The sequence below is a fragment of the Cnephaeus nilssonii genome, assembly GCF_951640355.1.
Source record: "Cnephaeus nilssonii genome assembly, chromosome: 10".
NCBI lineage: Eukaryota > Metazoa > Chordata > Mammalia > Chiroptera > Vespertilionidae > Cnephaeus > Cnephaeus nilssonii.
The window spans coordinates 6,316,032-6,337,004 of record NC_137081.1 but is presented as its reverse complement, the minus strand read 5'-3'; the positions used below and the strand labels follow the sequence as shown (position 1 = coordinate 6,337,004).

Here is a 20,973-nt window from a genome sequence, read left to right as displayed (position 1 = left end):
TACTGCAGGCGCAGGGGTCATGTTTATTTTGGTGCTAAAGCATCTTGAAACAGTCAAGTTGCGGGACTTGGAATTTGCTGTTTATAAAGATTTTGCATCTTGAGACTAAGTCCAGTGGAGGGAAGGGTACAGAACATTTCCTATCTATTTGTCTGTCTGTCTGTCTGTCTGTCCGTCTGTCTATCTATCTATCCATCTATCTATTGAACATTTCCTATCTATTGACCTATCATCTATCTATCATCATTTATCTATCGAACATTTCCTATCTATTGATCTACCATCTATCTATCTATCCATCTATCTATCTATCCATCTATCTATCGAACATTTCCTATCTATTGATCTACCATCTATCTATCTATCTATCTATCTATCTATCTATCCATCCATCTATCTATCTATCCATCCATCCATCCACCCACCCATCCATCCATCATCTACCTGTATTCATCCTTTGTTATTGTACCAAAACCATCTGAGGAAGGTGACGATATCTCCTGCCGCTTGTCCTGTGTGTTCACGCTATAGACGCTCCCCACCTGTTAGTCACTCAGCAGCCGTGTAGGGGTCAGACCCACTGCTGTGTACCGCTGTGCCCGAGTTCAAGTCGCCCTCAGTTTACTTACCAGTGCCACAGTCACATACAGTTTATTTCAGTATGTCATTAAAATTGTTCTTTTTCATTAGTTACTGCTGTTCACCTGTCACTGTGCCTAATTTAACAAGTAAACTTTATCGTAGCTATATACAGTATATGATGTATGTATGTATAGGAAAAACAAGGTACCCAGGGTTTGCTACCGCGGTTTCAGGCATCCACGGGGGGCTTGGAGCAGATGCCCTGCGGATAAGGGGCACTTCCTGTGTGCCGAGGCAGGAAACACGAACATCTCAGGAATGAAAAGCTCTTCGGAATGTAATGGAGTATTTTGAGGGCTTCTCCACAGTGAGAAAGGGTCATTCCGTTACCAAGTTATAAACGTGTGACTGGAGAGGCATTCGAAAACCCTCTGGACCTTTCTGTGGTCGGACAGGTTTATGGGTGCTGGGAAATGTGAACCTCGTTTTCTTCTACCAGAAGATCCGGGGGGCGGGGGGGGGGGCGATGCCACCTTAAGCACTGATCTTGGGCGACTGTGAGGTCTAAATCACTTTTATGGAGCAGGATTTTAAAGGGAAGCCTGCAGTCGGCAGAAAGCGTTGACAGTGTGGTGCGGAGGGGGAAGCACACTTGATAAACAACCCGAGGAAAACCTCAGAACAGAAGTCTGCCTCCCCACCCGCTCATCTATTCAGCTTGGAGACAGGCAGGCGTGCTCCTGTGTTTGTTTGTTTGCTTTTAGGTTCTCTCCCAAAGAGCTGAGGCCCCATGCATTTTGTTATTCTTCTTTCCTGTGGATTTCCTTATGCCCCCTTCCCCCCGCCCCCCGCCCCATCCCCCCGGTCTTGTAGCCTTGGTTATCTTATCTTCCCTGCAGAGAATGACTTTTCCAGAATGTTTTGGTCCATTTCCTTGGGAGCTTTTAAGCGTCAGAATGTTCTCTCTGATAAAAGATAGCTGTACAACCTGAGGGAAGTGACTCAGTCGCCTAACACATACTGTGGAAGTTGCCGAGGACTTTGCAACCACGTCACATGGTGCAGGAGCGGGCTGCGTCGTGTACATGCCTCTTTGAAAGGACGTTTTGCAGATGATGGCATCTTGAAGACCTGCAGCTCTGCACTCACTGAATCTTTCATGTGATGAGATGAATTTTTAATGGCAGAGCCTGGCTCTCCCGGGAAGTCTTTTCCCAGAGTCCGCCGTATGTCTACCCAGGTGCACGTGAAAAGCAAAAACAGTTAGTGATCGGTTGCTTTATTTGTTTAATCGTGTTCCTTAAAATGCATTTATTAAACACTTTCTTGCAGGTCACATCAATTGTCAAAGAATCAAAACACAGATTGGAGTATCATTTTGGTCTGTGGCTATTGGTACTTGCTAGTGCTCTTTGCCAATGACCTGCCCTACCCAGCGCAGGTAAGGTGGCCCTCAGCTGGGAGCCACAGACGAACACCCCCCTCCCCCAGGCGAAGAATCTGTCAGTTAGTTAATTCTTTTTCTGGTTTACAAATATTTACATTTCCTTCATGAGCACATACAGTATTTGGCCTTCCAAATTAAATTGTTGGCCTTGGAAATTTTGTTTGCTCTGTTATAGTTTTGTTTTTTTTTGAAGGAAGTGTTGGTTCTGTGTCATTGTTAAAGGAACACTGAAGTCATTAGTATTAGGGAACATAAAAAACATGCCATCCCATATGGGCCATTATTCACTCTGCGAAAAAAGTTGTTAAATGAACGACTGAGAAATGTAATGGAACGTGATATTTCTCAGGGTACTGAACAGTCAAAGCAAAACGAGTTGAGGTGCCCTAGCCGGTTTGGCTCAGTGGATAGAGCATCGGCCTGCGGACTGAAGGGTCCCGGGTTTGATTCTTGGTCAAGGGCACGTGCCTGGGTTGCGGGCTGGATCCCCAGTAGGGGGCATGCAGGAGGCGTCCGACCAATGATTCTCTCTCATCATTGATGTTTCTATCTCTCCCTCTCCCTTTCTCTCTGAAATCAATAAAAAATTGGGGGGGGGGGGAAGATGATAATTCTTAAAAAAACACACACAAAAACCAGAGTGGAAGTGTACCGTGTACAGCATGTACCCTGGAGGTCTCTCCCCGGGTTTTCCTGTTGGACAACAGATCCAGAGTTTCCTCGACTGCTCAGGGCCCCCCTCCCCCAGAGTAAATCCCAGATGTCTTAGAGCAGCGGTTGCTAACCTTTGGACCTCACGGACCACCCGTTGGCGACCGCTGTCTTAGAGGGCAGGCACTGGATAGCTGCTTGGTTGTTGAGTTTCTGACTACAGCTTGCCATTTCTTTTTGCTTCAGAAACTTAAGGTTATTATGGCAAGTGCTTTTCCTGAGGAAGTCTAGTTATTGCTGGTATTCTCTCCATTTGGTGAGCCTATAAGAGGGACTATCCCTTGAGTCAGGGATTTTTTTGTTCTTTAAAAATTTATTTATTTATTTATTTATTTATTTATTTATTTATTTATTTTGAGTCAGTGTTTTAACTTAGGTGGGGATTTTGTTTTCCATTGGAAATCATATTGGTAAAGAAATGGGGATTTTGCTTTCCATTGGAAATCATATTGGTGAAGAAAGTATAGGAATTAGTAAAACTCTTTTTCTAAAATTACAAATGGAAGCCCTTTAAATGTTCACATTTCATATGAACACCTCTGTGAATGTACATTGGCATTGGTGTGTATAGAACATCTGAGAAAGGTATGTTGTTCCCTGACATGATATGTTGAAGCATTTGGTAAGGGGAGGGAAAGATCCATCCTTCAAGATGTAGAGTTTAAAAAAATTTTTTTATTTAAAAGTTGTTATAAGAGTATTATATTTTTTTGTAAGATGTGGAACAATGCAAATTGTTCCTCTTTCTCCACCAAAGATAAAACTTATTAATGACCGGTTCATATACATAATAATGCACACACGTGAACACACATGCACGTAGAAATAAACTTTTAAACAGAAATGTATCATGCTATTCTCCTGTTAATTTTTTTTCCACTTTGCAATGTGTGTTGAATTTCCATCCGTCCCAATATTCATACCTTTTAATAATACTTTTAAATTTTGTCATAATACTCCCTTGTATGCATGTACCATGATTTGTTTAGCTATCACCCTATTGACGGTCATTTGGATTGGTGCCAACATTTGCTAGAACAAATGATGCTGCAGTAAGCATTTCCACGCTTACATTTTTTTTGAGTATTTGTATCAGTATTTCTAAAGAAACAATTCCTAGGCATGGAACTGCTGAGGCAGAGAATGTGCACATTTAATTTGAGGGGTACTGATTCCTCCAGAAACACTGCATCAGTATAATAACGCCTGTTATTCAGCATGAAATTAAGTTAGAAGTTGCTCAGATGATGGGGGTTATAAGTGTGCAGAGTGGTTAGGGCATACGTCACAGATGGAGTTGTGCACCTTTCCAGGTTGCATGGAAATTTAAACTTTGTATTTTAAGTAGATATCACGGTTAACGATAAAAGAGGAATTTGTTTTAAACTTCGTGTTTTGCATTTCCCGAGAATGCGGTTGGTTAGGGGCTCAGAGAGAGGGCAAAGGAGTCACCCTTTGGTCCGAACACGGAGGTGCGTAAAGGGCATCTTTATAGGAACAAGATGGTATTTAGTCAGGTTTTCATGATTTTGAAGTCAAGTAGCTGAAACTGGCATTCAGTCCCAGGAGGACTTTGTGCTAGGACAATACAGATCTGTAGGCTGAGGAGCAGATGTAGAATAACCAAGTTTCCTGTGCATACTTGGTTTATAAAAATAACCTCTTTGAAAGCACAGGTTCAAGTCGCAAGTATCTGTGCTCTGAGCTATTTCTGGGCTATCCTGTTTCAGCCAGAGGGCCTGATTTTAATACAATGCCCAAGCTTATCTTTGCGCTCACACAAGCAGGAGTGCTACATCTTCTCGAGAGGAATGCAGGCATTAGTCACCTACCCGCTCCCTCCCCTCCACACACGGCCTTCCTCTGTCTGCCCCACTTCCTTGCTGATGTACACGGAGCAGGAGTGATGTAATTTCTCTGCAGTGTGGGCAGTTATGGTTCGGCTATCCCTTCTGCAAAGGCCTCAGGAATCCTGTAGTGAGGCATCAAACACTGTTCACTGTGATTAGAGAAATGGTTCAGCCCGGCTGGCGTGGCTCAGCGGTTGAGCATCAACTTATGAACCAGGAGGTCATGGTTGGATTCCCAGTCAGGGCACATGCCCTGGTTGCCGGCTCCACCCCCAGTGTGGGGTGTGCAGGAGGCAACAGATCGATGATTCTCTCATCACTGATGTTTCTGTCTCTCTCACTCCCTCTCCCTTCCTCTCTGAAATCAATTAAAAAATATATTAAAAAAAAAAAAGAAAAATTGTTGAAAATTTAGTTTGTAGATTTGTGGAAAATCCTCCTTTAAAACTGTCCCGAGGGAGGAGCCAGTTAATTTCTGCTAAGACATGTTGCAGTGCTTCCAGATTCTAGCCTACGTTATTATTCCAGGGGTTCCGATTATTAGTTACACTTATAATCCAACTAGAGGCCTGGTGCACCAATTCATGCACACTGGGGTCCGGCCTGCCCCTATTGAATGGCAAACATTTAATTTAATTTATTTATTTTAAAATAATTCTTTATTGTTGGAAGTATTACATATGTCCCCTTCCGCCCCCCCCATTGAACCCCTCCAGTCTGCCCTTGCCCCCCACCCCAGGCCTTCAGCACCCTATTGTCTGTGTCCATGGGCCATGCATATATGCATACAAGGTCTTTGGTTGATTACCTCCCACCCACCCACCCCCCCACCCTTCCCCCCCCCCAACCTTTCCCCGAGATTCCGCACTCTGTTCCATGCTTCCATGTCTCTGGATCCATTCCATTCATCAGGTGTGTTTTTTTGTTACTTAGATTCCACGTATGAGAGAGATCATGTGATCCTTGTCTTTTTCTGACTGGCTTATTTCACTTAGCATGATACTCTTCAGGCCCCTCCATGCTGTCTCAAAGGGTAAGAGATCCTTCTTTTTTACTGCTGCATAGTATTCCATGGTGTAAATATACCACAGCTTTTTTATCCACTCATCTACTGATGGGCACTGGGGCTGTCTCCAGATCTCAGCTATTGTACATTGTGCTGCTATGAACATAGGGGTGCATGCCTTCTTTCTGATTGGTGTTTTGGGTTTCTTGGGATGTATTCCTAGAAGTGGGATCGCTGGGTCAAATGGCAGTTGCATATTTAATTTTGTTTTCCATCATGGCTGCACCAGTCTGCATTCCCAGCAGCAGTGTTCTAGGGGTTCCCTTTTCTCCACGTCCTCGCCAGCACTGGTCATTTGTTGATTTGTTGAAAGCAGCCTGAATGGCAAACATTTTAAAGAATGATATTTGCAAATAAATTCTTCTTTCTTTCAGACGGGCATTGTGTAGTCTACTGGGCTTTAGAATCATAAGACCCGAGTTTAGCTCTAGCCCCACTACTAAGGAAGCGTCTCACCTGGGTAAGTCACTTGACTGTCTGCGCCAGGACATTCGGTGGCTCCTCCACCTGTCTGGCTCGAGCCTCTGCTTCTAGATGGTCTGAACTCTGTGACGACTGGGAGGGGCGTTCTTTATTGACTTGCTAAAATTGCATCCCCAACCCCAAATTCAGGCAAAGAGATGGAGGAAATGTATTATTCTTAAAGCAAAGATACAGTAGAATTTCATTTCCCTTTACCTGACTTATCTTATGCCATGTAATGAGAGACATAGAAACCAACATCTGCTCTATTTTCGCCGTTATTATCTGTCACATTTTCCTGGGGTAATTTTCTAGGTAGGTAAAAGTTTTGTGTGCAAGGAGTGATGTTTTCATGCCTTCATTTCTCTCTCTCTATTTACTGTTGTTTTGGTTTGTACTTCTTTTGTGTTTCTGTAACACTTTCCAGCAATATTTGTGAATCATGGCGGTGGCGTTTGACGTTTTTGTGTTTTATATTTTAAGGGGAATGATTCGTGCTTTTCCATTACCTCGCCTACTTCTGAGATTTATAAACTATCATTTTGACGTTTTAGAAGATGGACTATGTTGTGTTACATTGCTGACAAAACACTAACAAATAAGTCTCTCCTGAGTCCTTGACTTGAACACTTACTATTCATTTTTCTCTCTGATAGATCACATTTCTCCAGGCTTCTGTACCTAGAATTTTACTGAGTAAGTATAAAACTTGAAGTCAAAGGACTAGAAGGGTCCTTAGGGACCACAGAGCCCTGACACAGGAAACAGGTTCCAGCTTACCTGCCTGAGCTGAATGCGGACGCTGCGTAGAGTGGCATCTTTAGTGAGATGGAGGCTTTATTCCGGAAAGAGTTGTATGATCCACTAGTGATGTTTAACATGGGTAAGGGGTGAAGAACATTATTCAACTCAATTCTGTCCTATTACCAATCTTAATAGAATCTACTTTACAGATTTAAAAAACTGAATCCAGCCCTAGCTGGTGTGGCTCAGTTGGTTGGAGTGTCATCCTGTAACTGAAATGTGGCGGGTTCAATTCCCGGTCAGGGCACTTACCTAGGTTGCGGGTTCGATCCCCTGTTGGGTTGCCTATGGGAGGCAGCCGATCAATGTTTCTCTCTCACATTGATGTCTCTCTCTCTCCCCTCCCCCTTCCTCTCTCTAAAATCAATAAAAAGCATACCCTTGGGTGAGGGTTGGAAATAAAAAATCCAAAAGGGAGAATAATTTGCAAAGTTCAAATCAGAAAACCCTCTTGTCTAAATGCTTAGCCTGTCCATCACATAAATAAGAACAATGTGTTTGCCTGGTGTGACGTTTTTCATCTACTCTTCTCCACGTACCTGGTTTGCTACGGGGACAGGCTTCGTAGAAAGCTGGGTGTGTGTCCAGCCTGGTGGCCCCAGCAGGCACTGAGTATGGAAGTGTTGTATCAATCAAATCAAGGTTGTAGGTGGCACTAGTTCTCAGGTGGCCGACAGGGCACTCACAGTACTTGCCCTGCCACGTTGGGAATTAACGGGAGTGTGATTCCTGTTTCACAGATGAGGAAGTCAAGGCACAGAAAAGACTAGGACCCCTCCCAGGGTCGCTTCCCAGGGTCACGTCCAGCGTGGTTAGCATTTCACGCAGTGACTCCCGCCCCTCCGCGTGAGGCGTGGTCGGGCAGCTGCTGTGAAGTCAGGGTACGTGATAATTTTGGGGAGCACAAGGAGCGCTCGCACAATGTAAAAATAATTCCCTCTGAGAGTTAAATTCTAACGCTGGCATGTTGATCGTGCCGAGTGGCCTGAAAGAACTTGCCAGGCTCTCGTGTTTCTGAATCACGACAGCAGCCTGCGAAGAGTGGGGGCCCCAAAATCTGGGGGCCCGGGTTGAAGTTCTGACGTGGCCATTTGTTCTCTGTGATGTTGGGCAACCACTTAATTTCCTTGAGCCTCAGGTCCCCCGTGAATAAAATGGGTCTTGGAATGGGGTCTACCTCATGGGGTTGTAGGGAAAATGATCAGAGCTGATGAATTAAAAGCACTTCATGCAACACCTAACATCAATGAAGCACTGAATTAATAGTATTATTATTCCACGCCCAGGCTGTAGCAGACCCAGCGTTTTGAAATATTCCAGGAGTTTATGGGAATCGGTCAGAAGGGGTCTTGGAGAGCTGAGGAAACTTGGAGTCAACAGTGTGGCCCTGGGCAGTGTCCTTCTAATCTCTGGCCAGAGGACGAGGTCCGTGTGGTCCCAGGGCCCAGACCTGCACGTAGGAGACGCTATATGCCAGAGACCTTTACATATCCCAAGCCCCGCCTACTTTGGAACTCTTGCTACCAAGCAAACTCAGCGCGATGACTTGGCTTCCTGTGCAGTTTTCCTAGAAGGCCGGAGGATGCAAGAATGAGACCTCCTTCAGAGGGACATTTCTTCTTTTTTTCCCATTTTGTTTGTGAGTTTATTTTGTTCTTTAGATTCCACACATGAGTGAGATCATGCCTTAGATTCTTATCTTTCTCTGACACCTTATTTCACTTAGCATAATGCTCTCCAGGTCCATCCATGCTGTTGCAACGGGTAAGAGTTCCTTCTTTTTTACAGCTGAGTGGTATTCCATTATTATAAACTAGAGGCCCGTTGCAGGAAGATTCCTGCAAGAACAGGGCTTCCTGTGGCCAAAGCAAAGCAAAAAAGGGAGCGAAGCCTGTTGAGGCAGGCTTCCCTCCCGTCTCCACCGCCGCCTTGCCTCCCTCCCTTCTCTGCAGCTTTGCTCCCTTCTGCAGCGCTTGGCTTCCTTCTACGCTGTCTTCAGGCTTCACTCCATGCCTGCGTATGCAAATTAATCTCCAGCTTTGTTGGGTTAATTTGCATACTCGCTCTGATTGGCTGGTGGGCGTGGTGGAGGGATGGTCATTTTGCATGTTTCTCTTTAATTAGTGTAGATGTACTGCAGCTTTTTATCCACTCACCTACGGATGGACAGTTGGGCTGTTTCCAAATCTTGGCGACTGTAAATAACGCTGCTATGAACACAGGGGTGCATACATTCTTTCGAATGAGTGTTTCGGGTTTCTTCAGATGATATTCCCAGAAGTGGAATCTCTGAGTCATAGGCAGTTCCATTTTTAAATTTTTTTGCAGTAACTCCGTACTGTTTTCCACGGTGGCTGCCCCAGTCTGCATTCCCACCAGCAGGGCAGGAGGTTCCATTTCCTGTTCAGCGTCGTCTGCCTTTCTGATTCTGACCGAGTCTAGGGCCTGACAAGCTCTTAGCTCTTGCTGATCTTGGGGGAAGATCTGGAAGGTGGGCGGGGGTTTCACCACGGCACAGTCTCTCCAAGCACTTTCCTCCGGCTGTTTGTAGGTGTCATGTGATTGAGGGTCCCTGGTCGCCTCCGTTTAGGACACCATAGAAGTCTGAAGGCTTCTGAGAGCTTTTGTATTTGCTAATGAACGTTGTGGGCTCTAAGGGGTGGGGTGTAGGGTCCACCATACCCTACTCTGATTTGACTAGGGGCCCCCTTTCCTGGTAACTTCACTTGGGTTGCCCCACATGCACCTTAGAAAATGCTGCGCTCGTAAGGAAATACCTCTCTGTAAGGCTCTCTCTAGCGCATCCATTTGATGCCACAGACAGTTCCGCAACAGGACAGTTAATTTCATCCGTGGAGCATTCTTCAATTAATGGCATGAGGTCGCTGTGCCACAGGGAGAGAGAAATCAGACGGGTGTGAGCAATGTGTCCCGGGTGGCCCGTGAAGTGACCAGATTGCACCCCATCACAGTTTAGTCTGTGCTCCACACTCGGGAAGCGTGGCTTTCCTGTCGTCCGCCAGGCCGTCCTGTGCGGAGGTCTGCACTCCTGTCCTGTTTCTCACGGGTGTTCCTCCTCGGGGCAGCAGCCCGCCCAGTGCTCGTCCTCCTTGCCAACCAAAGTTAGCCGATGCCGTCATCAGAAAGCCGCTGTGTGGCCCTGGCCGGGGGCTCTGTGGGTTGGAGAGATGTCCCATACACCAAAGGTTGCAGGTTTGAATCCCCATCAGGGCACATACCTTGTTGTGGATTTTATTCCCTGCTCAGGGCATGTAGGAGAGGCAACCAGTCGATGTTTTTCTCTTGCTCTTCCTCCTTTCTCTAAAATCGGTAAAAACATATCCTCAGGTGAAGACTTAAAGAAGAAAAAATAAATAAATTACTCGACATCATAATTCCATTTGGAGCAGGTGTCTCTGGGTTGGTGACTCCAGTCCTTGAACTTATGAATACAATTTTAAACTTACTCTGATTCAAATTCGTTTTCTTTTCTTCAGATTATTTTTCCTGTCCCCTGACCCGATAGATCCTGCATCTGTTTTGTCCTCTAGGGGTGCCCTTATGGTGGGTGATATTTGTGGTTTTCAGTATCTTGAGACAGTATGTCATTAGCTACAAGGTCACTTTTCGGGGCAACTCCTCTTGATAAATAAAACCTTTTTGAGTTGAGTGCTTCATAAATCCACAGTATAAGTAATATTTTAAAATGTCAGCATAGTTGATGATTACAGACTGATTTGCCATGGAAACACGGAGGCTATAGAAAGACCGAGAAGGGAGTCATTTCTCTCTCTCACTGCTTTTGCATTCCTCTGTCACCTGGGGTCAGATTGAAGCCTCGTTTATGATGATTCAGGTAATGCAAGTTCATTATAGACAAGTTGGAAAATATGGAAGAATGTGAGGCATGCTGAAGCCTTCCAGCCAAGCAATAGTTACTACGAACATTTTGGCATAGGCTTCACAACTTTATTCCAATAAATATTATATGCATATATATTTAAGCCCAATTGAGTTATTGTACATACCGCTCTGCAGTGTGTTTTTACACTTACTATATCATGAGCATTTTACATGCCATTAAACACTATTTGGATAGAAAAGTCATTATTTGGGAACATTGTGTGGTGGCTTACATAATATCCTATCATATGGCTGTGCCGTGATTTATCTACTCATTTATTTTTGGATGCTTGTATATATAGTTCATAATTATTACAGACTGTGACACAGTGACCACTGCATTCATATAATCTTGGGTGGCACGTGTTTCTTGAACACGCATGTTATTTAGCTTATTAAAGCCATGGCAGATTTTTTTTTTTTATGTGTAAAACAGTCCTGACTTTCCTGGTGTTTCTGCCCCTCACCCCTCCTCATACTATTATCTTTTACTGAAGGACATTATTAAATTTACAAAACAATAGCTTTTTAAAAAAGTCTGATTGAGTTGTTTATACATAAACTCTAACCCAGACTGGAAGGTAACATTGCCAATCCTGATGATCCCAGTTTATAATGGAAATGCTCGCAGGCCCTTAAATAGAGCTTGGGGCGGGGGGGGGGGGGGGGGGGGGGGGACACGGGGGAGGATTGTTGGTACAGCGTGTTCCAGGAAAAGGCCTTTTGGACGAGCGCCATCGACTTTTCCAGAGATGTCTTGTGATTTGGGTTTTATCTGCTCCACTTCACCTTTCCCAAAGTGATTGCTGAAACAAATGGCTGTGGTTCCTTGAGCTGGTTGAAGGAAGACCGTTCTTTTTCTCCGAAGATGTTACTTGAATGCTACTAAACGTTCACGTCGGATAACCTAGATCCGGGGACCCCAGAGGTCAGTTCCTCTCGCAGCCGCCTTCCTGGTGGACTGTCGTGTGTCACAGAAATAAATTCTAAGAACTTCTCACGGTGTTTCAGTGATGCGGAGTCTCCCCTGTGGAGTACCCGAGCGTTGACTGAGTGAGTCCATACGCCCTGCCTTCCAGTCCTCTCAGACGTGTGCTTCGGAGTGGCGTGACCCTGTGTTGTAGCCCAGGGAGCTACAGTTTAGGATTAATCAAGGTCACAGAGCTCATCGATGTCCATGTCAGCTGTGAACCGGGGCTGTTCTGTATTGCCTACAGCTCATAGATCTCTCAGGCATCTCATTAACTGGCTAAAGGAGAAAATGTCTTCTATTGGATTTAAAAATGTTAAGAAAACCATGAACAAATGTGGTGTATGACCATTTACAACTTCTAAGCCTCACAGAATGAACCTGGACATTTAAAATTTGACTTTTTTTTCTCATTTAAGAAGGGGACACAGTAACGTGGGGGGAAATCCTCATTTTTCATTCATCCTGGCAACCCGGGTGCATCTGCTGCTGTTGAGCCCTCGTCTGTGGTGCGCACAGACGCGCGTCCCGGCTTCTTTATAAACGCCGCGTTTCGCTCCAAAAGGGAAGGTGATTCTTGGCGACGCTCAGAGCCAGAGGGGCAGCCCCAAGCCCGCCCGAGGGACCCGTGGCTGAGGCAGGAGCTGTGAGAACGGGTCTGGACGTTCACGTTCCTGCTGTTGGCAGGCAGGGCTCCCGGGAGGGGGACAGTTCGGATTCGGAGTTCACGAGGAGGCAGGTGGCCCGCACCTGAGCCCTGAGCCCCGGGGACTTAGGACGGGGACGGTGTATTGGTGCGTGTGCTTCTTGTTACCGTTGTCATCGCCCAATCTCATGAGCATCGTTAGGCAGCTGATAGGGGCCCAGTGGTAAGGTGGCTGCTAAGGCCCGCTTTTTGAGAGCAGCCTGAAACGATCGTTTCACGTCGGCCAAGATTCCCCGATAAGGGGCGGATACCCTCTGCACACCCTGTTGCGATCAAGTTCAGCCCTGAACTTCCTTATTCTGTAGTGGGGTCGTGGAAAGGGAGAGACCCACATCACTCTCACTGGCGGGTGCCGTGCAGGGGTTCGACACCTCACACCTGCTTGTGTGTGTGGGTCCGTTAGAAATAGAAAAGCGAGAGTCCTTTGTTCTCACGTATGAAGGCAACGGGTTAGAATCCCGGTATTTTGTCTCCGATGGGCATCGACTAAGGGATTTCCCCAGCTATAGACGGTGAGAAAGTCAGTGCTTTGGGGACTTGCCTCTCTTCCAAAACATAATGAAAATTTCCCAGACAAAACTGCAGAACCCGGAGAAAGTCACAGGCCCACGCCGCCTCTCCCGGAGCTCAGAGGAGGACAGAAATGCGGCTGGGAAGTTGCACCGGCTCCTGGACCGGCTCTGCATGTTCCAGCCGCGCCGCCGGGCGCCCCTGTGAAGTGGCTAGACCTGCCGAGCCCCTTCCCCGCCCTGGGGCTAGTGCTGCCTCCAAGTCGCTGAGAGGAGCCCGGCCTGTGTGGCTCAGTGGTTGAGCTTCAACCTAGGAACCAGGAGGTCACGGTTTGATCCTGGTCAGGGCACATGCCCCGGTTGTGGGCTCGATCCCCATTGTGGGGCGTGCAGGAGGCCGTTGATCAGTGGTTCTCATCATTGATGTTTCTACCACTCTCTCCTTCTCCCTTCCTCTCTGAAATCAATAAAAATATATTTTTAAATTGCTGAGGGGATTCTGCCAGTGGATGATTCTGAAATACTGAGCACAGTTCATGAACCTGGTGGGCGGTGGTTAGCTGTTGCTGGGAAGATCGTGTGTCTGTGGGAAATGTGTGGGTAAGCTTTGCCGTCACCCAGCTAGATCTGAAATTCAGCTCTTTCTTGCTGTGTTATCTTTTGCGGGCAAGTTACTCAGTCTCTCTGTCCCCGGCTTTCTTGATCTGTGCAGTGGGGGTTGGAATGACTGTGCCGGAGGGTTACTCTGAGGATTCCCTGCGGAGATGTGAGGACACACTCCCAGGGCCTGGAATGTAGCTTTTCTTATTTTTATTCAATTGGATCGCCTGCCACATCCTAAGTCAAATTTAAAAAAACCCACGCATTTCACGGACATGTGTCTCTTTGTTTTTACTCTGTCCCTTGCTCTGTTAGCAGCTGTCTCAGCTTTCGTATGTTTTCAAAAACGCTTTCTGATGGACACACAAAAGGACGTGCGTTCCCATCGGGAGACTCGGGGAATCTGAAAACACAGCGGAGGTGCGACGGGCGTTCATCTGGCTTTTTAGCGAACACACGGTCAGAGGGAAGAGCCGCCAGTGAAAACTGGGGCAGATACGCAGACACTTGCTGCAAAGCATCAGTCATGCCTGTGAGTGATGTCAGACTCAGAGGCTTGCAGGATGCAGAAGCACAAGGGAAACTCATAACGCGCGTTCCAGGAACAGGGCTGTGCCTTCCTGACGTGCTGACCTTGACTTTGTTTGTGTGTTTGGTACCAGCATCAACTGTTGACTTTTCCCATTGTCCACTCGTATTGTAATCTCAGAGTCTCGTCTTTGCTCTTCTCTGCCATGCTCTCGTGTTTCCCTTCAGAATGCATAAATCTTTCGCCTTTTACTCTGAATACACGTGCTGTGAGCTTTGGGAATAGGCTGGTTGAGTTAAGTGAAGTCTTTCATTTCTGATGATGAATCCTCGCGGCACTCCCGAGTAGCCTCCTAGATCGATAGTCAGATGTTGAGAGCTGTGATGATTGGTGGGGCTCTCGGAGGAGACCTTACAGAGTGGGGCAAAAGGACAGTGTCATTCCCCAATTAAAACATTTTTTTTTTATTATTGATTTCAGAGAGGAAGGGGGAGGGAGAGAGAGAGAGAGAGAGAAACATCAATGATGAGAGATAATCCTGGATTGGCTGCCTCCTGCACGCCCCGCACTGGGGATCGAGCCAGCAACCCGGGCCTGTGCCCTGACCAGGAATCCAACGGTGACCTCCTGGTCCATAGGTTGACCCTTGACCACGGAGCACACTGGCCAGGGTAAAGAATTCATTTTCTATCTGATATTCAGTGTAGCTCTCTCTCTCTCTCTCTTTCTCTTTCTCCACTGGTCTTGTTCACAAGTATCCCCAGTGCCTGCACCATGCCATATCATAGTACATGGAAATGCTGAGGTGTGAAAGGGATGCAATATTAGCATTAATGTGCTTCCCTGTTCTGTTTTTTGTTGATTTTTTTTTTTTTTTTTTGCCTTCTTTCCCGGAGGCGTGTGGTTTTGGAGAAAGGAACAATAGCATATGTAAATTTGAGGGTTTAATACTACACTTCCCTGGCCGTACCTTCTCAAGCCTGCCATTGACTGCGACTGAGAGGGTGCTGGCCCAATGGCCTGTGTTTAGGAAATACCACCCCCAAGAAGGGGAATGTGAGTACGATGGCCCTAGGTCTAAATGCCAATGTTTATCTAACCTCCCTTGCTTCTGTAAGTTTCTTTCAACCTGGACAACGGCTTGTGCTGTGGGGAAATGGGAAAATAGCTTGTCTGTCGTACCCAAACCTCAGTGACGTGTGTGGACCAGAACCTAGAGTTCAGCTAAAGGGACACATCTGGAGAATGTCACAGTATTTGGGAGGCAGAGGCTTGGAGGGCCAGAGTGGGGGAAGCCGCAGGGGGCGTCCGGAGACCTGGGTGTGAGTGGGGTTGCAGCTGCACCTGCCCAGGTGTGCGAGCCCGGGGCGAGGCTGAGGGTCCACAGCTGGGAAGCGGGCAAGAGCTCAGGGTTACACACTTCCTCAGGATGGAAGCGCGGAGGCTGGCGTTGAGAAGTCCGTTGTTCATAGGCTGTATCGTCTTTGAAGCCAGTGAATGGTCCTTTCTAGATTTATTTAGTCTGATCTCCTACTGGGGCCTGAGGCCACTCTGGGCCCATTGGCCACCTGCGAGCCAGGGAGGTCGCTGGCGTCTTCTGAAGGAGGCAGCTTATTGTAAACTAGAGGCCTGGTGCACAAAGATTCCTGCAAGAATAGGCCTTCCTTCCCCTGGCTGCTGACACCGGCTTCCCTCTGGCACCAGGACTTGGGCTGCTTCGCTCCTGCTGCTTCCAGGCACCCGGAACCAGGCTGCTTCGCTCCGGCTGCCTCTGCATCCACTGGGAGCATGCTCCAAGCCTTTGCCTCCCAAATACTGTAACATTCTTCAAATCCAGGCTACTGTCACTTGCTCTCTGTTTCCCCAATAATATGGGCCTAATAACACCCCCGCTCAGCCTTGGAGCCCAGAGCCACCCCTTAGAGATGGAGTATCTACCATGTGTCCCTGGTACGTGGCTGGCATTTTGTAAGTGCCTGCTGTCATTGTTACTGGCTAGGACACACCCGCACACCTGCAGTGTTTTGTCCTGGGACTCAGTTGGGTTTGCATGTCCTGCTCAGGGGTTGCTGATTCTGGAGTTCCAGGCTGCCTGAGCCCCCTCAGTCTATTCCAGAGCCAGCCCCAAGCCCTATGGCCCCTGGAAGCTTCGTGGCCAAGTGTATCTGGGTCAAGGGAACAGTAGAGAAGAAATTGCAACCACCAAATGGAGAGTGGAGCTGAAATCCAGTCTGCCCCTCTACACAGCAAAAGCACGTGACACTCGGTATTTCATCTTGCTTTCCTAGAAGTTTTCTGGAAAGACAGGGTCTTGCAGCCTTTGATCGCATTCACCCATCAGCCAGTACTTAGAATTGCAATGATTGCACTTCCAGCCCCTTTCTCCATGAAACGCCCCCCTCTCTCCCCAGCCCAGGCCAAGAGCACCAGCTAGAGTGATGGTCGCGTGTAGTTTTGCACTGAGTGAGCTCTGAGAGCGACTTCTGACTGATAAGCACGGTGTGGGCTTTTCACGGGAGCTCGGCGATGCTTGGGAAAGTTGTATTCCGTTTTGATGGTTTGAAATCACAAGTCCACCAACCCCGTTCTGGTTTGGGTAGGGTGCGGGGAGCCTGTTTCAGTGACCTGACTCAGTGATATCTGATCATGGGACCAGTCAACTAGAGTTCCCACATGGTGGCCACTCTGTTCTGAGTAAATCACACACCAAGTTCTCCTCTTCACCGTAGCAGTCAGCTTGTTGACATCAGCCCACTCTGAGTGTGTGTGTGTGTGTGAAAGCTTGTGTGTGGTGTGTGTGTGTGTGTGTGTATGTGAGTGTGTGTGTGTGAAAGCTTGTGTGTGTGAGTGTGTGTGTGTGTGTGAAAGCTTGTGTGTGTGGATATGAGTGAGTGTGTGTTAAAGTTTGTGTGTGTGTATGACTGTGAGTATATGAGTGTGTGTGAGTGTATGAGTGTGTGTGGAGTGTATGTGTGTTTGTGAGTGTGTGAGTGTATGAGTGTATGTGTATGAGTGTGTGTGTTTGTGTGAGTGTGTGTGAGTGTGTGTATGAGTGTGTGTGAGTGTGAGAGTTTGTGAGTGTGTGTGAGAGTGTGTGTGTGTATGAGTGAGTGTGTATGTGAGTGTGTGTGTGAGAGTGTGTGTATGAGTAAGTGTGTATGTGTGTGTGTGTATGAGTGTGTGTGTATGAATGAGTGTGTGTGAGTGAGTTTGTGTGTGAGTGTGTGTGAGAGTTTGTGTGTGTATGAGTGAGTGTGTGTGTGTATGTGAGTGTGAATTTGTGTGTGTGTGTGTGAGAGTATGTGTGAGAGTGTGTGTGTAAGTGTGTGTGTATGAGTGAGTGTGGGTGTGTTTGAGTGTGTGTATGAGTGTGTTTGTGAGTGTGTGTGTATGTGACTGTGTGAGTATGTGTGAGTGTGTGTGTATGAGTGAATGTGTGTGTGTGAAAGCTTGTGTGTGTGAGTGTGAGAGTTTGTGTGTGTGTGAGTGTGTGTGTATGAGTGAGTGTGGGTGTGTGTGTGTGGGGGGGACACATAACTCATTCTCTGGAATGCTCCCAGGGGAAGCAAAGGAAGGAAGCTGAGGGGAGGATGGGGCGATTGCATCCTGTGCCCTGTGCAGGGGTGTGGCCACCACGGCGGGTGGGCTCTGTTTTTTCGCTCAGGATGCCTGAGCCATGCTAAGCCCCGGGGAGGGGCGGCGCGGCCTGCAGTGTTGCTCCTGGCGGGACAGGAGCCTCCTGGCCGAGGCCTCCCGAGTCTCTGCTTTCTAGAGCTTTGGGGAGAGGAAGAGAAGCAGGAGCATCAGTGCGGGGACCCGCCGGGCTCTCAGGGCACCTCAGGACTCTGACCCCCCTGCACGTCCCTTCTGGCCCCTCCCGGGAATGGCGCTGCCCGAGGGGAGACCAGGTGCACGGTTTTAAGGAGAAGGAAACCCGTTTCTTCCTGCTGCTTCCTGCGTCGGATCTGAAAGGATGGCGTCCACCCTGGCCAAGGCGGAGAGGGACGCCGTGGGACTGTGCGAGGTAAGGGGTCGGAAAGCTCCCGGGGATGAACCGCCCTGTCCCCTGATGGCCACCTTCTCTCCGCCTTTCTCTCTGAAAAGTCTTAAACGTGGTCCCTCCCGGCTGGCTTCGGACCGTTCTTCACTTGCTGTGCGGGGCGTTCACCGCAGTCAGTCACCGCACAGTCCGGCCCAGCAGACCGGTGCCAGGGTTCAGCTACCAAAACTTGTGCAAATAAACACGCCGACCCCTCAGCGTGAGCTTCTGGAGTCCCGCCGGGTCTCGATGAGTCACTTCGCTGGGAGGTTAAGCGCAGGTTTTACAAGAATGCCTCTCAAACGGCATTTGATTGAGTCTAAATAGATTTCCTGACGGCTTATCTGCCACCAGAATAATATTTTGGATGGACTTTAAAACCCTTTTCCCAGGGAATGAGATGTTTGAAGGAGTTTATTGGTGATGTAATATTTATATGGACAAGTATTCATGGAGAGCCACGTGCTGGAAGCTGATGGATTTAGTAACGCTCTTACAATAAGACTTGAACTTGAGGATAAAACCATGCCTTTGAAAGAAGGTTTTCTGGCGGCCCTGTGGCAGACTGGCCCCCTTTTCCCAGGCCTTCTAGACGCGGTTTGAACACGGGCAGCATTTCACTTCTACTCTGATCCTTTACTAGCTGGTGTTTCAGATGAAAGTTTTTATTTCTTGGCTATAAAATGCCCATCAGTGGTTCTCAAGGGGGTGGGAATGTTATTTGTTTTATTGTCCAATGGGATGCAACTGGCATTGAGTGGCCGAGAGCCAGGGATGCCAACGTTCCTATCATGCACTGGACAGACCCTCACGGAGAATTACCGACTGGAACGTCAGTGGCACCTCAGGGGGCGACATGGGCGCATGCTCAGTTTAATGAAAAAATACGCCGATGATTTAGTCAAGATTCAGGTGAGCTGTCCGATCTCCGAGAAGGTCATTCATCTTCTGATGAAGTCATTTTGGGGAGGGACCCACAGGGAGCAGCCACGTCTGCAAAATTATTCTTCAGGGTCAGGAGCCACGAACGTTCCAGAAAGCTTGCTCCCACAGGCTCCCAGTTAACATTGTCAGACCTGGTGGATTAGCTCCCACTTAGCGACGGCAGCTCTGTCTTTATGGTTTGAGCTCGTGAAGACCCAGGCCGGCGTTCACCCTCACCGGAGGGCGTTTTCGTGCTGAACGTGAGATTCGAGGGTGGCCGTGCATTTCTCGGAATCCCCCGCGGGCGTGTGCAATGGACCAGTCACATCCTGTAGGATGCGGAGGCTGCTTTTAAACCTCCCCTGGCATTAAAAGGGATTATCTTCGGGTGAGAGCTTAGTGTATGCATGGTATTTAAAAAAAATAATGAGAGGAAAGGAAGGAGGCTATGTAATCAGAGCTTCGTCATTCCTGGCAGCTTTTACACACACACACACACACACACACACACACACACACACACGGTGCTGAGAGTGTCCCCAGCTAGACACTCTGTTCCAAGTCCCGGTTTCCGTGTGGCGGGAGGGAGGGTGCCTCTGCCTGAGGCTGGAGGAAGCCAGGCTTACGGCTCGCTGGCAGGACGGCAGGCTCTGAGCACCGTCCCCTCCGAGACCTGGGTGTGCTGAGACGCTGCGAGACTGTGCCGCGTGTAAGGCCATAGCGACTGTCCCTGTGCGAACGCCTGTGCCTGTGTTGTCCGTCATTTGACATCCTGCGCTTAAGAAAGCAGGCTCTAGAAACACACCAATAAGCATGCTTTTGTTTTGACTTACGTATATTTATGAGAAATTAGAATGAAATACATTTACTTAAAACAAATACATTTAAAATGAACAAAGTGCAGTTGAGGAACTGTGCTTTCGAGTATCTATACTAATAAAAGTGTAATATGCTAATTAGACCAGGAGACCTTCCGGACGTCCTTCCAGACAAAGCCACGGTGACAGGGCTGAGGCAGAGGCGGTTAGGGGTGATCAGGCCAGGAGGGGAGGGCAGTTGGGGGTGATCAGGCCGGCGGGGGGAGGCAGTTGGGGGCAAGCAGGCCAGAAGGGGGGGCCAGTTGGGGACAATCAGGCCGGCAGGGGGGTGGCAGTTGGGGGCAAGCAGGCTGGTGGGGGGGCAGTTAAGGGCAATCAGGCAGGCAGGCAGAGAGGTTAGGGGCAGTCATGCCGGCAGGGGGACAAGGTAGGGGCTACAGGCTGGCAGGCAGAGGAGTTAGGGGCGATCAGGCAGGCGAGTGGTTAGGAGCCAGTCATCCCAGATTGCGAGAGGGATGTCCGACTGCCGGTTTAGGCCTGATCCCTGTGGGGTCCCAGATTGGAGAGGGTGCAGGCCAGGCTGAGGAACCTCCCTCTCCGTGCATGAATTTCGTGCACTGGGCCTCTAGTTAAAAATAAACATAGATGAAAAGTAAACAGATAACTCCCTTGGAAAGAAGGATGAAACGAATGGAAAAATTTAAGAAGCCCACTGCTGAGCTCCTACTACGCGCCAGCTTCCTCGCTGTGCCCCGGACTCCTCAGCTTCCCGAGCTGGGAGCCGGCATCATTTCCCAGAAGAAAGGAATGGAGTCTGTGCAGGGGAAGGCCTTGTCCAAGGTAAAAAATGCAGCAAATGGGAGAAGTGAAGTCTGAACTCAGGTCTGCTGTGCCTTGACGTTCTGGGACCCCACAGCCCCCTGCAGACAGCCTGGCAGTGTCATTCCCAGGAGGCGTCCTTCCTGCATGGCACCTGGAGTAAACGGTATGTCCCTCAGAACCAAAAGCTCCTGCTCTCGATGCAGAGGGGGTGTGTGGACTGACGGCCAGGGC

The 20,973-nt window shown here is 48.2% G+C and overlaps 1 protein-coding gene across 4 annotated transcripts in view; it reads left to right on the top strand.

The window, feature by feature from the left end:
* HECW2 (HECT, C2 and WW domain containing E3 ubiquitin protein ligase 2) overlaps positions 1-20,973 on the top strand; it is a 260,292-nt gene that overhangs the window by 98,789 nt on the left and 140,530 nt on the right. Inside the window, exon 1 of one of the 4 annotated variants that reach the window (XM_079782597.1) lies at positions 17,802-18,163. The exons of 2 other annotated variants lie outside the window; for them this stretch is intronic. The gene's annotated coding sequence lies outside the window, so the exon portion shown is untranslated. One more of the 4 variants, XM_079782598.1, reaches the window with a different exon arrangement.